Source organism: Schistocerca serialis, chromosome 7, assembly GCF_023864345.2.
Source record: "Schistocerca serialis cubense isolate TAMUIC-IGC-003099 chromosome 7, iqSchSeri2.2, whole genome shotgun sequence".
NCBI classification, from domain to species: domain Eukaryota; kingdom Metazoa; phylum Arthropoda; class Insecta; order Orthoptera; family Acrididae; genus Schistocerca; species Schistocerca serialis.
The window spans coordinates 111,541,748-111,556,092 of NC_064644.1; positions in this window are offsets into that span (position 1 = coordinate 111,541,748).

Genomic DNA, 14,345 nt, shown 5'->3' on the forward strand with positions numbered 1-14,345 from the left:
CTTCCTAAAGCGTCTGTTACTTTTCCTATTGAAATTACGTCCCTGATCATAATTACTGTACTTTTGTTGACCTTGGGTATTATAAGAAAAATTTTTGTTTACAAAAGAATAATCAGATTGCTGCACTTCTAAAAGCTGCAACAGATCCCTGAACGCCGGAATGTTTTCCTTTTGCTGGCCCGTTAGAAGTGACACCTTTAATGACCGTGGTAATTTAGAGATGCATAATTGTATAAGTGCGGATTCACTGTACGGTTCGCTTAGGTACTGGTTTTGTTGGACCATATGCTCAAAAAATTGCGTGACACTGGGAAAATTGGAGTTCTCATAATTCGGTAAACTAATTAGTTGATCTTTAATTCCGCGCTGTGTCGTCTTTGACCAGTACGCTGATAGAAAAGCATTCTGAAACTCTTCTACCGAATAGCACTGTCTCGCGATCGGTCTCATACGAGTTGCCGGTTCGCCTTCCAAAAAACTGCAAATAAATTCAAGTTTATGCGTAACGGGCCAAGTCGGTGGAAGAGCAAAGCTAAATTGTTGAATCCAATCCAGTGGGTGAATCTGCGTTCTATCATTTTTAAAAACTTTAAACTTTCTCACTGACAGAAAATGTTTGTAATCAAAATTATCATCTCTGTGTGATGGAACAGGTTCAGGATCGTAAGAGAATCTATTGAACTGTGGTTGTTCGGAATCTAAGTCCCGTACTCTCTGTAGATTACTCAAATTATACGCGTTGCGAGAGTCTGACAGATGTTCGCAAAGTGGCGTCTGCTGTGATGTGTTATTAACTGAAATACTTTTCATTTCTGTTACCTCTTGCTGTAAGCTTGACAATTTTCTACGCAAGGTGTTGTTAGATGAATCGATCTCATTAATTGTCTGCTGTAAATTTTGATATTCAGGTGTTTCATTAAATGATACCGGTGAAGTATCGTCTGATTTATTATCATTATTACTTTCAATAGCATCAATACGACTGGCCAATTCATCACATTTTTCAGTCAGTATTTTAACCTAATCATCGGTTTTAGAATCAGACGCATTAATCTGTTTTTGCAACTTACGTGTAGTTTCGCTCAGTTTTTTAACATCAGCTTTGATGACATCGCAATCCTGTGTTAGTTCTAATTGTTCGAATCTGCCTGTCACTGTTTGAATATTTACTGTGTGTGTATCTGTTTTTGATTTAAGATCAGCAATTTCATCACGTAATTCCGCGTTCAACTGTTCTATGGTATTAATTTTGTCGGACACTGTAGTAATATTATTGTCTACATACGTTTTTGCCTTCGCAAACATTTTACGTTTGTCTTCCTGTCTCTGTGCTGTGATTGTTTCCATTACTTGTCGTTTCACTTTGTTTTGATCCTGAATAAATTTGCGGAAACGCGTGTCACTGTTTTGTATGTGGAGATTAAAGCGATCGTCAATCTGAGTGTTCTGTTAGTCGAATTTCGCGTCGATCTTTTCATCCATTGTGCGCGAAAGTTCTGCTGTCATTGCTTTAAACTCGTCGCGTAATTGTGTAGCTTTTTCAGAGCATTGCTTAGCGACTCCGTTAATTTCGTCTCTAAGTGTTTCTGTTGCGGCTGTTTGCATTTCCCTTAATTCCTGAGCAACAGACCTAATTTCTTCGCTACTTTTTTTTTTAACAAGCCTCAATTTCCACGCGCAACTGTTCCTTAGTGTCATGACACTGCGCGGCAACGGTTCTAATTTGTTCACTAAGTTCCCTGGAATTGTTGTCTAATTTTTCATTTAACTGTTCGTTCTATTGTTTGACCTGTTCACTAAGTTGTTAGGAATTTACATCATTATTGTCTAGTTTTTCATTAATTTTATTAAATTTTTTGTCCTGTTCACTAAATTGTTGTTTGAAATCTTCACTCTGTTGTTTGGAATTTACAATAAGGTCGTTCTTAAACTGTAGCATTACTGCCATAAATTGATTCAAATCAAAAGTAGCTGTTGCATTCTCAGTGCTCTGTGATGGAGTACACGCAATTGCCACGTTCTGTGTGACCATTTGGTCATTCTGCAATTTACATAAAGGATTATCAGTCGGATGTACACTGTCAGACACTATTTCGGAATTAAATAAATCCGCCATACTTTGTGTATCCTGTTCATTTTCATTAGACAAATTTGTGTGTTCATCACGTAAATTTAGTAAACCGGTTGTGTTAGGCTGGGCAGCGCTCATTACAATAGAGCGTCCCGCATCATCAATTGTCGTCAAATTAACAGAAGAGACAATTGAGTTCGTTTGTTCATCATTAAGATAAAAGTCATCATTAGTGGTTGGAATGCACTGATTGTTGGTGAAGGACATTAAGTCACATAATATTGAGAATTACAGTAGTAGTTTGCGGCATTCATAGCCTAGTTATTGAACATTTCTGTACCATGTATTTAGTATTACAGAATAATGTTCATAAAATTAAATTATTGGCATCATGGGTAATCGTATTACAATAAACAGTGGCAGTCCGTGGCCAGTTACAAAGCATATTTAGTATGACAGAATAATGTTCATCAGACATCTTAATTGAAAAGGAGAGTCAACATAATACATTGAGTGATACAAATTATTGGCACTCATTGGCCACTTGCCAAAACATGAAAAGTCAATATTGAAAACAAGAGCTAATTAATGACATAACTAATAACATAATTCATTTAGTGACATTAATTATTGGCACTCAGTGGCCAGTAATAGAACATGAAAAATCATCATTGAAAACAGGAGCTAATTAATGGCATAATTAATAACGTAATTCATTTAGTGACATTAATTATTGGCACTCAGTGGCCAGCAAGTATTGAATAGAATAAAACATTGTTCATCATTCAGTATTATTCAGATCATTAAGAAGTCATTATTAATAATCAGTTAATTACAGTCATAAAACATTGTTCATCATTCAGTATTATTCAGATCATTAAGAAGTCATTATTAATAATCAGTTAATTACAGTCATAAAACATTGTTCATAATTCAGTATTATTCAGATCATTAAGAAGTCATTATTAAAAATCAGTTAATTACAGTCATAGCATTAATAATCATGGGCATTATAAGTAGTCTCATTACAATAAAAGTGGCAGTTATTAGCCAGTTACAAAGCATTATTTTATATATATATATTTTTTGTCTCATTAAGAAGTCATTACTCAAGTGACATACTATTCAGAGCTAATTTTTTTTTTTTTTGTTAGCAATGCATTGTGTTGGGATCGATAATTAATTGCTGAGGGATAACATTATTTGCTTTTGACCTATTGCTGCAAATGAGGATAGGTAACGTCATTCGTCATGAGTCAGCTGTAGCAAGGTTATGTAATAAGGCAGTATATGTGATCACATTTATAAATGATAGACACAAATGGGTAAAAAAAATAAAAATGCAAGTACTAGAACAGGTATAATACGTAACAGGTTTAGTAAGTATCATGAAAAGCTTCTCCTGAAAAAAAATACAAAATGGATTATTGAGCTGAAAGAAAAAACACATACTATGCTGAAAAGTAGTGAACTTGGAATTAACAGGTAGTGAAATGTGTATAAAAATGTGTTCCATAGCTGTCCTTTCCAAAACTTTCCGTCATCCTACTATGCAATATAACACCTGCTGTCAAAGCAAACTGCAACAAATACTTAAATAACTACATAGCCTAAATATAACTTCAACATTATCCTCATCTGTAAAGAAAAAACTTCATTATCAATCACTTCATTATCCATATTATCATAACTTCATTATTATCATCACCTATAAAGAGAAACTTCATTATTCATAACAGCATATCCTTCATCATTATTCATCATTATCATTATCATCTGCAAAAAAAAATCACTTCATTACTCATTACACAACTATTCCTTATCTCTAGCATATTTCATCACTAAAACTAAGATGTGTAGTTCTGTCTGACAGCCTGCATCAATCACCTTGTATTCTGAAAGAAATAATTAGTTAAGACTGCTATTCTACGATGAGTATAGTATATTCTTGTTAATGCTTGTTAATCCTGATCCATTTACTCGTCCTCATAAAGTTATTGCATCTTCTTTCGTTTATTCCGTAGGTGAAATTCCCATTTATGTTGAATTTATTTCTTACACGCATCATATCTTTCTGAAATTGATGAACAAAGATTAATGTCTTGCATTTAAATCATATACCCATTAAATAATGACTGGTTAATGGTGACACAATTAAGCATATAGCATAACATGACAGAAAACGTAATATGTCAAAGACATTGACAGTGTTCAAAAGCAAAATGTACAGAGAATATCACAATGCAGCGGCAAAAAAAGTAAAACAGTCACGATGTTGAGATATCATAGGGCAAAAAAGAATGTCAAAATCAGCTGGTGTGTTATACCTTAACTATTCCACAGTGCATATAAACAAAACTTGAAAACAATTATACATAAAAAGACAAAATGTGACGTTCGTTGTGTTCAGCTTGTATGTAGTGTAGTTAATAGAGGCGAGAATTAAAGACTTTAATGGAGAGAGAATTTGATAAAATTAACACGTCATTACATAGAATTGCATAATTATTCATAAAATACGTAAGTTCATCTGGAAAAATATGCACGGTCTGATGTGTAACGACAAGAAAAGCGACCTGCTAACCTTACCTTGTCGGGCACTTTCCAAGAAAAATACGATAATCATCAATAATTAGTCATGTGAATATAATTGCATTAGTAAATGGCATCATAGTGTGTTGAATCATACAGTGTCTTCATTCAATAAAGGGTTTAATATTCGACCAATGGTGGTTGCCTTTCGATTTTCTGGTTCTTAAAGTTTCGACGTGTACAACATTGGGATGAGGAATGCTGCGAATCCGATATGGACCTGCGTATAGAAGTTCAAATTTACTGCACTTACCTTTTAATTTGCTGGATAAATATTGTGTACGCACTAATATCTTCTGTCCAACGTGAAAGTCTCGGCGTCTACAAACCTGTTTTTGCTGTCTTCTCCGGCGCTCTGCGGCACGTTTGATGTTGTTCAGCGCAATGTCAATTATTTCGTGGTGTCTTAGTCGACGACATTTAGGGAAGTTTACTAATTCTTTAATTTTGTTTGGTGGTTCAACGTTTTTCAGTATAACAGACGGAGATAGCATAGTGGATTCATTTGGAATGGAATTAATTACATCTTGGAATGAGAGTATGTGTGTATCCCAATCAATATGTCTTTTGTGGCAGTATATTCGGCACAGCTTACCAATTTCTTTGATTAATCTTTCACAGGGGTTCGAAGAAGCATGGTACTTGGATATATAGATCGGAGAAATGTTTCTAGTTCGTAACATGCGTGTCCATATGCTAGAACGAAATTGTGATCCATTGTCAGAAATTACTTTCATCACATGCCCTACATGAAATAGAAAATGTTTTACAAATGCTTTCGAAACAGTTTTAGCAGTAGCTTTGCGTAACGGAGTGAAAGTAACAAATTTTGAAGTGAGCTCAACAGCGACAAAGATGTAGCAAAAACCTCTGTTAGTTCTCGGAATCGGACCAAAAATGTCTACTGCGGCCATATGTCTTAATTTAACAGGTACAATGGGATATAAAGGAGGAATGTGTGAAGTGGTGTCTGATTTATCTTTCTGGCAAATTTTACAAGACGCTAAAACTCGTCGTATACGTTTCTCCATGTTGGTAAAATAACAGTTCTGTCTCAGTATAAGAAATCATTTTCGTGCTCCGTAATGTGCGTAGCTTAAATGAGTGTACCAGATTAATTTGTTAACCAGTTCGTCAGGAATGCATAATAACCAATTGTTGCTGTCAGGATGAGAGCGGCGAAACAAAATGCCATTGCGTACAGTGTAATGGTTTCTAATCGTAACATTATTCCTATCTTGCCAAAGGTGTTTAATTTCTTTCCACACGTTGTCTTTATTCTGTTCTTGTGCTATGTCCTGTAATGACGATGAAATAAAGTTTTCAAATGCTACTTGTTGAATGTACATGACACTGAAATTTGCTTTGCAGAAGTTGGTTGCTACGTCTTGCTGATTGTTGCTCAGAGAACGCGATAGTGCGTCTGCTATAACATTTTGTGTGCCGGGAATGTGAACTATTGTAAAATTAAATTCCTGTAAATAAAGTTTCCATCTGCTTAATCTGTCGTGAGTGAATTTAGCCGAAAGTAAAAATTGTATCGCTCTGTGGTCTGTGTAAACGGTGGTATGTCTGCCATAAAGAAAGTGCCTAAATCTCGTGAAAGCCCATACAACACATAATGTTTCCAATTCTGTAACGGAGTAATTTCGTTCAGCAGGTGAGAAAATGCGACTTGCAAATGCGATGTTTTTAATTATTATTGAACCATCTTCTTCAATTTCCTGGAAAATATGTACGCCTAAAGCGGTGTTGGAACTGTCAGTGGCAATGGAAAAATTTCTAGTAAGATCTGGGTGCGACAAAAGTGGAGCATTCAACAAAGCACGTTTCAGGTTCACAAATTCAGAATGTGCTTGCTTATCCCAAGACCAAATACTGTTTTTACCTGTTAATTGGCATAATCTAGGTGTGTCTAAAGCAGAATGATGAATAAATTTACGAAAAAAGTTAATTAAGCCCAAAAAACTGCGTAGTTGTTTCTTAGTCGTAGGAACAGTAATGTCACGTAGAGCTTGAAGTTTTTCCGGATCAGGCGCAATGCCTTCTGCTGAAATTACGTGTTCAAGAAATTTTATAGAAGTTTTACCAAAATGCGATTTACTAAGATTAACTGTGAGTCCTTGTGCATGGAAAGTTTGTAACAGTTGTTCTAGAATCAGATTGTGTTCAGACCAGTTAGCTTCTGCGATAAGAATGTCGTCTACATACGTCGTAATTCTGTCCTTAAGTTCTGTCGGAAGTATTGTGTTCAAACCGCGAATAAAGGCTGCTGAAGAAATAGTTAAGCCGAATGGTAATTTGCAAAATCGATAACAGTCGCCAAAACAAAGATAAGCTGTATATTTTCTACAGTTCGTATGAAGCTGAATTTGCCAAAATCCCGATTTCTAATCTAATGTGGAATAAATAGCAGTACCAGGAAATTTCTGTAAAAGTTCCTCTAATGTCTGTGGTCGATCTGTTTCATTAATAATAATGTCATTAACGTGAGGTGAATCAAGTACAAGGCGAAGTAAGCCATCTTTTTTCTTAACAATATGTAACGGGTTTATGTACGGACTAACTGCCGGTTCAATAATTCCTTGGTCAAGCATATCCTGCAACTCTTTTTTAACTTGTTCTCTGTGAATGTATGGAATGGGATAATGCTTTGTTTTAAATGTGTCGTGCTGTTTCACTTGAAATTCATACATAAAGCCGGATATAGTACCAGGAATGTTGTCGAAAACTGGACCTTGCTGTAAAAGAATTTTGTGTAACTGCGTGCGTTCGTCGTCTGTATTTGCACTGCTTTGTTTAACTTTATCAGAAATCAATTGCATTACGTCGTAGTCATCTTCGTCTGGAGTATTATAGTTGTGTACGTACGTATCTGTGAACAATGTGGGATTACAGTCTATGTTACGTGTTGCGGAAATGACCTCTGTGCGGTTAATTGTTTGTTCTTCCGCAGATAGTGAGTGCTGAAATTCTAAAGCAAGTTGTACATTTTCATCCTTTAACATTAAATAAGAATTCTGAAAATCAATAACTGCGTCGTGTTGTACCAGAAAATTCGTACCTAAAATAACGTCTGTTGTCAATAAAGGAACAATCCAAAAATTAGAGGGAAAAGTATGACCTCCAATACAAAATGATAAATGCGTCTGTAATTTAACGTCTACTCCTGTACTCGGTACTGCTCCTTTCAGTTTTGTTTTGCCTAATGTGTAATGTCGGATACCTATTCTCTTTGTTACACTTGTTAAAAGATTCTTCATTTATTACTGATATAGGTGAGCCGGAATCAATTACTGCTGAGAATTGCGATGAACCAATTTTAATTTCGATAACAGGATGTGAAATAGATTTCTGAACGACAGGTCTTTCCTGTAAAAGAGTGTCTCTGATATCGTCAAAAGTAATTACATTTTCGTGAACAACATTTTGCGTGTCTAAAGTAGTGCTTGTGTTACTGGAAGATGCGTCCTGTACAGTATCTAGTCAGATTCTATCTGACGTGTTATTATTATTAGGAGGATTCTGTGGCATTTCTACTATTTGAACTGTTCTATTACTTCTTCCAGACGTATTACGCTCTGGATGATACCTACTGTCGGGTTCATTCATGAGAATAGGTCCTTGTGTATAATTTTACTGTTGGTATGACCGACTGTTGTTAGATGTACGCTGAAAATTGTCCTCATTATTTTTACGTCTGTCGTAATAGTCATTCCTATACGGTGTATTGCGATAGGAATTGAAATACTGTCTTCTCTGTACGTAGTTGTTTCCTTGCTGTCGTGCATTACTATTTGTTGGATCTGGGACTATGCGTGTACGCGGCGGAACATTAAAGCCTGGTTGACCTTCTGCATTACATTGTTGGTTAGGTATGCTAACCGGCTGATTTTCATGTTGTTGTTGTGAAACACTTCTATTGTTACTAAAGTGTGGTTCCTGTTGCTGAAAATTTTGACGGTATTGATAATTATGATATTGGCTGTTATTAAAGTTTTGGTAGTTGTCGTTCCTAAAGCGTCTGTTACTTTTCCTATTGAAATTACGTCCCTGATCATAATTACTGTAATTTTGTTGACCTTGGTTATTATACGAAAAGTTTTTGTTTACAAAAGAATAATCAGATTGCTGTACTTCCAAGAGCTGTAAAAGATCTCTGAATGCTGAAATGTTTTCCTTTTGCTGCCCCATTAGATGTGACACTCGTAATGACCGTGACAATTTGGAAATGCATAATTGTATCAGTGCAGAATCACTGTACGGTTCACTTAGATACTGGTTTTGTTGCACCATGTGCTCAAAAAATTGCGTCACACTGGGGAAATTGGAGTTCTCATAATTCGGTAAGCTAATTAGTTGATCTTTAATTCCGCGCTGTGTCGTCTTCGACCAGTACGCTGATAGAAAAGCATTCTGAAATTCCTCTACCGATTAACATTGTCTCGCGATCGGTCTCATACGAGTTGCCGGTTCGCCCTCCAAAAAACTGCAAATAAATTCAAGATTATGTGTTACAGGCCAAGTCGGTGGAAAAGCAAAGCTAAACTGTTGTATCCAATCCAGTGGGTGAATCTGTGTTCTGTCGTTTTTAAACACTTTAAACTTTCTCACTGACAGAAAATGTTTGTAATCAAAATTATCGTCTCTGTGTGATGGAACAGGTTCAGGATTGTAAGAGAATCTATTGAACTGTGGTTGTTCGGAATCTAAGTCCCGTACTCTCTGTGGTTTACCCAAATTACACGCGCTGCGTGAGTCTGACAAATGTTCATAAAGTGGCGTCTGTTGTGGTATGTCATTAACTGAAATACTTTTCATCTCTGTTACTTCTTGTTGTAAACTCGATAACTTTCTACGCAACGTGTTATTAGACGAATCGATCTCATTAATTGTCTGCTGTAAATTTTGAAATTCAGGTGTTTGGTTAAATGAAACCGGTGCAGTATCGTCTGATTTATTATCATTATTACTTTCAATAGCATCAATACGACTGGCTAATTCATCATATTTTTCAGTCAGTATTTTTGCCTGATCATCGGTTTTAGAATCGGACGCATTAATCTGTTTTTGCAACTTACGTGTAGTTTCGCTCAGTTTTTTAACATCAGCTTTGATGACATCGCAATCCTGTGTTAGTTCTAATTGTTCGAATCTGTCTGTCACTGTTTCAATATTTACTGTGTGTGTATCTGTTTTTGATTTAAGATCAGAAATTTCATCACGTAATTCCGCGTTCAACTGTTCTATGGTATTAATTTTGTCGGACACTGTAGTAATATTATTGTCTACATACGTTTTTGCCTTCGCAAACATTTTACGTTTGTCTTCCTGTCTCTGCGCTGTGATTGTTTCCATTACTTGTCGTTTCACTTTGTTTTGATCCTGAATAAATTTGCGGAAACGCGTATCACTGTTTTGTATGTGGTGATTAACTCGCATGACAAAGACTGTCCCTCTAGCTGGCTGAAAGTTGAAGACGTCTGACGTTACGGCTGAGCCTTCATCATATCCCTGTGGGTGTCAGAATGATCATCGCTGGTTGATCTCACTGAGAGTCAGACCGCTCCTCATGGACTCATGAAAATGGTGTCACACGACGGAAAATGAATGAGACAGGTGTGGTCCTACCAGTGACAAATTAATATCGGATTAGTTCGATCACAAGCAATGCAGAGAACAAGAAAACTGTTAATTGTTAACATTGGTCTCTATAAATCTAACATGAGAATATCTCCGCAAAGGTTACGTGATTCTGATGGATGGGACAAAGCAGTGAGTTCTTTCTACCGTCTGCCATGAGGAACTTCTATCCTTTCCAGCGTTAGTTTCGGTGACCACCAGTATATATTTGGTAGAAAGGTTTGGTTATAGAACCAGTTGTGCATGCTGGCAACAGCGTTTACGGGTGCTACTTAATGAACTCTGCCCATCTGTTTGAGTGTCAGCACTTCGGTCCAGGATGCTCCAACGCTGCTTCAGTGCAGGAGATGCATTGGGTGGATTTTACTCTCTTCCACGAAGACAGGGCATTCTTTGTTCCAAACAGCAGGGACTTAAGAGCAATTGACGTATAGGAGTGTGGCAGTACATTGAATATCTGGTTCGTAGGCAGCAGAGACGTATTTGCCACAAATAAACTGATCATTACAACCCATGGTTGTGTGACCAAAGTGTTGGAGCTTAAAACAGCACATTGGATTAAGTACAAAGAGTCTAACTTTATGTCGAAGACAACCTACGGCAATATAGTCAGGCAACTTCGTTAGACTGAATCTCAGGATATAAGGCGTTGACTTCGGGCGCTGACTTCCGGCACCCACTATCAACCCCTTTTCACGAAACTCTGTACGTAAGTGTCACGTTCGCTTTCCCATTCTTTGGTATATGAATCCATAATGTCCCGACACATCACCCACATATACACCTACATACATACTCCGAAAGTACCATATGGTGTGTGGCGAAGGGTACCTTTTACCACTACTAGTCATTTACTTTCTGTTTCACTTGCAAATACAACTAGACAAAAACGACTATCTATATGCCTCTAAACGAGTCCTAATTACTCTTATCTTTGTGGTCCTTACGTGAAAGTATGCTGTCGGCGGTATTATAGGTCTGCAATCAGCTTCAAATGCCAGTGCTAAGAACGTTTCTGAACAGTGTTCGTCGCAAAGAAAATCACTTTCCCCCCGTTGATTCCAATTTGAGTTCCCAAAGCATCTCTGTAATAAATGCGTACTGATCGACCCTACCTAGAACAAACCTAGCAGCCCGCTTCTGAATCGCTTCGGTATCTTCCTTTATTCACAACTGCTTTACAACAATTTAGCCAAGCATGGAGCTCACTGTTGATAGCGTATTTTACAAGCAATTTAGCATTTAACAACTTGTTCACTTACGCAGCCTTCAGTGTCTGGATCACTGCACAGTCTCTGGATAGATTCAAATTGTCCAGCAAATCCCTCAAGAGCTTTATGGATGCAGAAGGTGATAATTTTTCAAAGGAACCTTCTGCACGTTTAACAGCAATAAATACGTTTTTTACGACAGCCTGTACTCTTTTACTGTTGTTGTTTTTTATTTTCACAGATTAAACACATGAGGTCTCTTCGTAATTTGGGAGTAAAAACTGCCCAACGAACAGCTGAACCGCTGGGAGCAGAGGTAAGTGATTTACTCGTCATGGAAGTCCCACTATGAACTAGGGAATTAAGCGTCCACCCACATAGAGCACCACTTCCCTTGATAAGCCTTAAAGAACTGAGGTGCAGCAGTTGACCACTAGAATGCACAGTAACTTTTGTCTCGGTAGCTATGCATCCCATCGGTTTGCAGAGCACCTTGAGATTAAGGGTTTTTATAGAGATTTTTCCATCTTCCCGTTCCGGATGGTTAGGCCAGGATCCCCACTCCCCGTGGCACACAACGATCTACCGCCGCGCCGTACGATGGCGTTGAAGTATTCCCCGACCTTAAGATGACGGTGAATGTCCGGCCCTCTCTAGACTCGAGCTCAGGAAACGTGAATTCGCCAAGCCCGTACCTAGTAAACTAATGCCAAACAACCTGAGGTGTTCGCCATTTAGCACAACGCGGGGGCACGTGTGGCTTATGGAATGCCACGGACGCGGCAAGGTTCAAATGGTTCAAATGGCTCTGAGCACTATGGGACTTAATATCTGTGGTCATCAGTCCCCTAGAACTTAGAACTACTTACACCTAACTAACCTAAGGACATCACACACATCCATGCCCGAGGCAGGATTCGAACCTGCGACCGTAGCGGTCACGCGGTTCCAGACTGAGGCGCCTAGAACCGCACGGCCACACCGGCCGACCGAACGCGGCAAGGATTAGCCCCTCAGATGCTGACAACGCTGTCTCATACGAATACTTGGTATCCCCGCACCGTTGACTATGATCACTCAACATCTACGTTCTTCTCGTACGTTGTATGCTGGCGTCCAAAATTAAAGCAGAAAACTGAAATTTGGCAAGGTTGCGTTTATTTTGCCACAAACAATATAAACAGATGATAGTAAAGTAGAAACAATGCAAAGAATTCAGAACGTAAACAACTGCAACATTCATAACGGTAGACTAAAATGTTCTTCGTTTTTCCTAACTTAACACATTCCGACAACTGGTTATTGTGTTCTGTATGAGGTATGACCCCCTTTGGCCTCAATACAGGCCATGTTGTAAATGATATCATCAGTCTCATGTTGAAGCAATAATGCCTATTCTTCCTGAAGAGTTGCTCGTTGTCTTGAAGAGTGGCTGGTGGATGCCAACTGATGCAAACCATCTCCGTATTTGCATCCCAGACATACTCTATCGGATTAAAATCAGTAGAGGGAGCAGGCCATGCTAGGCATGCAATATCTTCCGTTTCCAAGAAAACATCAGCCACCTTTGCTCTATGAGGTCGAACATTATCGTCAATCAGGACGAAGTCTGGGCCCACAGCTTCTCGCAACGACCTCACATGAGGTCCCAAGATGTCGTCACGATACCAGACAGGCTGTTAAACCTTGCCGATCCAGCAATACAGTTTCATGAATAGGGGTTCGAAAATGGTTCAAATGGCTCTAAGCACTATGAGACTCAACATCTGAGGTCATCAGTCCCCTAGAGTTAAAGCTACTTAAACCTAACTAACCTACGGACATCACACGCGTCCATGCCCGAGGCAGGATTCGAACCTGCGACCGCAGCAGCAGCACGGCTCCGGACTGAAGCGCCTAGAACCGGTCGTCCACAGCGGCCGGCTAGGAGTTCGAGTAGTAAACATAATGCCTACCCGCACCGTTAGAGATCGTCTTCGATATCGGTCTCTTTCCGCAATGTTTGGATGCCGAAATAGTGTTCCACGTTCCTTCCAGATGCGAATCCACCGCGAATCACTCTCCAGAGTAAATCGGGACTCATCTGTGAAAACAACATTGACCCACTGTTGGACTTCCGAGGTGGAATGTTGATGACTCCACTAGACGTTTCCTTCTGTGAAGACGCGTCAGAGGTAGACATCCAGCAGTTCTGCGACAATAAAGGCCACTCTGCTGAAGCCTTCTGCACACTGTTTGGCTCGATAAAACACGTCCAGTGGATGCTGCGAACTCACATTCCAGTTGCCGTGCAGTACTAAGGCGGTACTGTCATTCCCTTACAGCCAAATAACGGTACTCTCTTCTGAAGTCACGCGTGGTCGGCTCTGCGCTAGTCGTAGGGGGGCAGTTTCGGTCTCTATAAACTGTCGCTGCATCCAAGAAACAACAGAACAATTCAAATTAAGCCATCGCGGCACACCAGTTTGCGACTGTCCTGATTCCGTTCTTTTTATGGTCCTCCTACGCAGAGAGTCTGGTAGGCATCTTGTGGTGTCACCGCCAGACACCACACTTGCTAGTTGGTAGCCTTTAAATCAGCCGCGGTCCGTTAGTATACGTCGGACCCGCGTGTCGCCACTGTCAGTGATTGCAGACCGAGCGCCGCCACACGGCAGGTCTAGAGAGACTTCCTAGCACTCGCCCCAGTTTTACAGCCGACTTTGCTAGCGATGGTTCACTGACAAATTACGCTCTCATTTGCCGAGACGATAGTTAGTATAGCCTTCAGCTACGTCATCTGCTACGACCTAGCAAGGCGCCATTACCAGGCACTATTGATGCTGTAA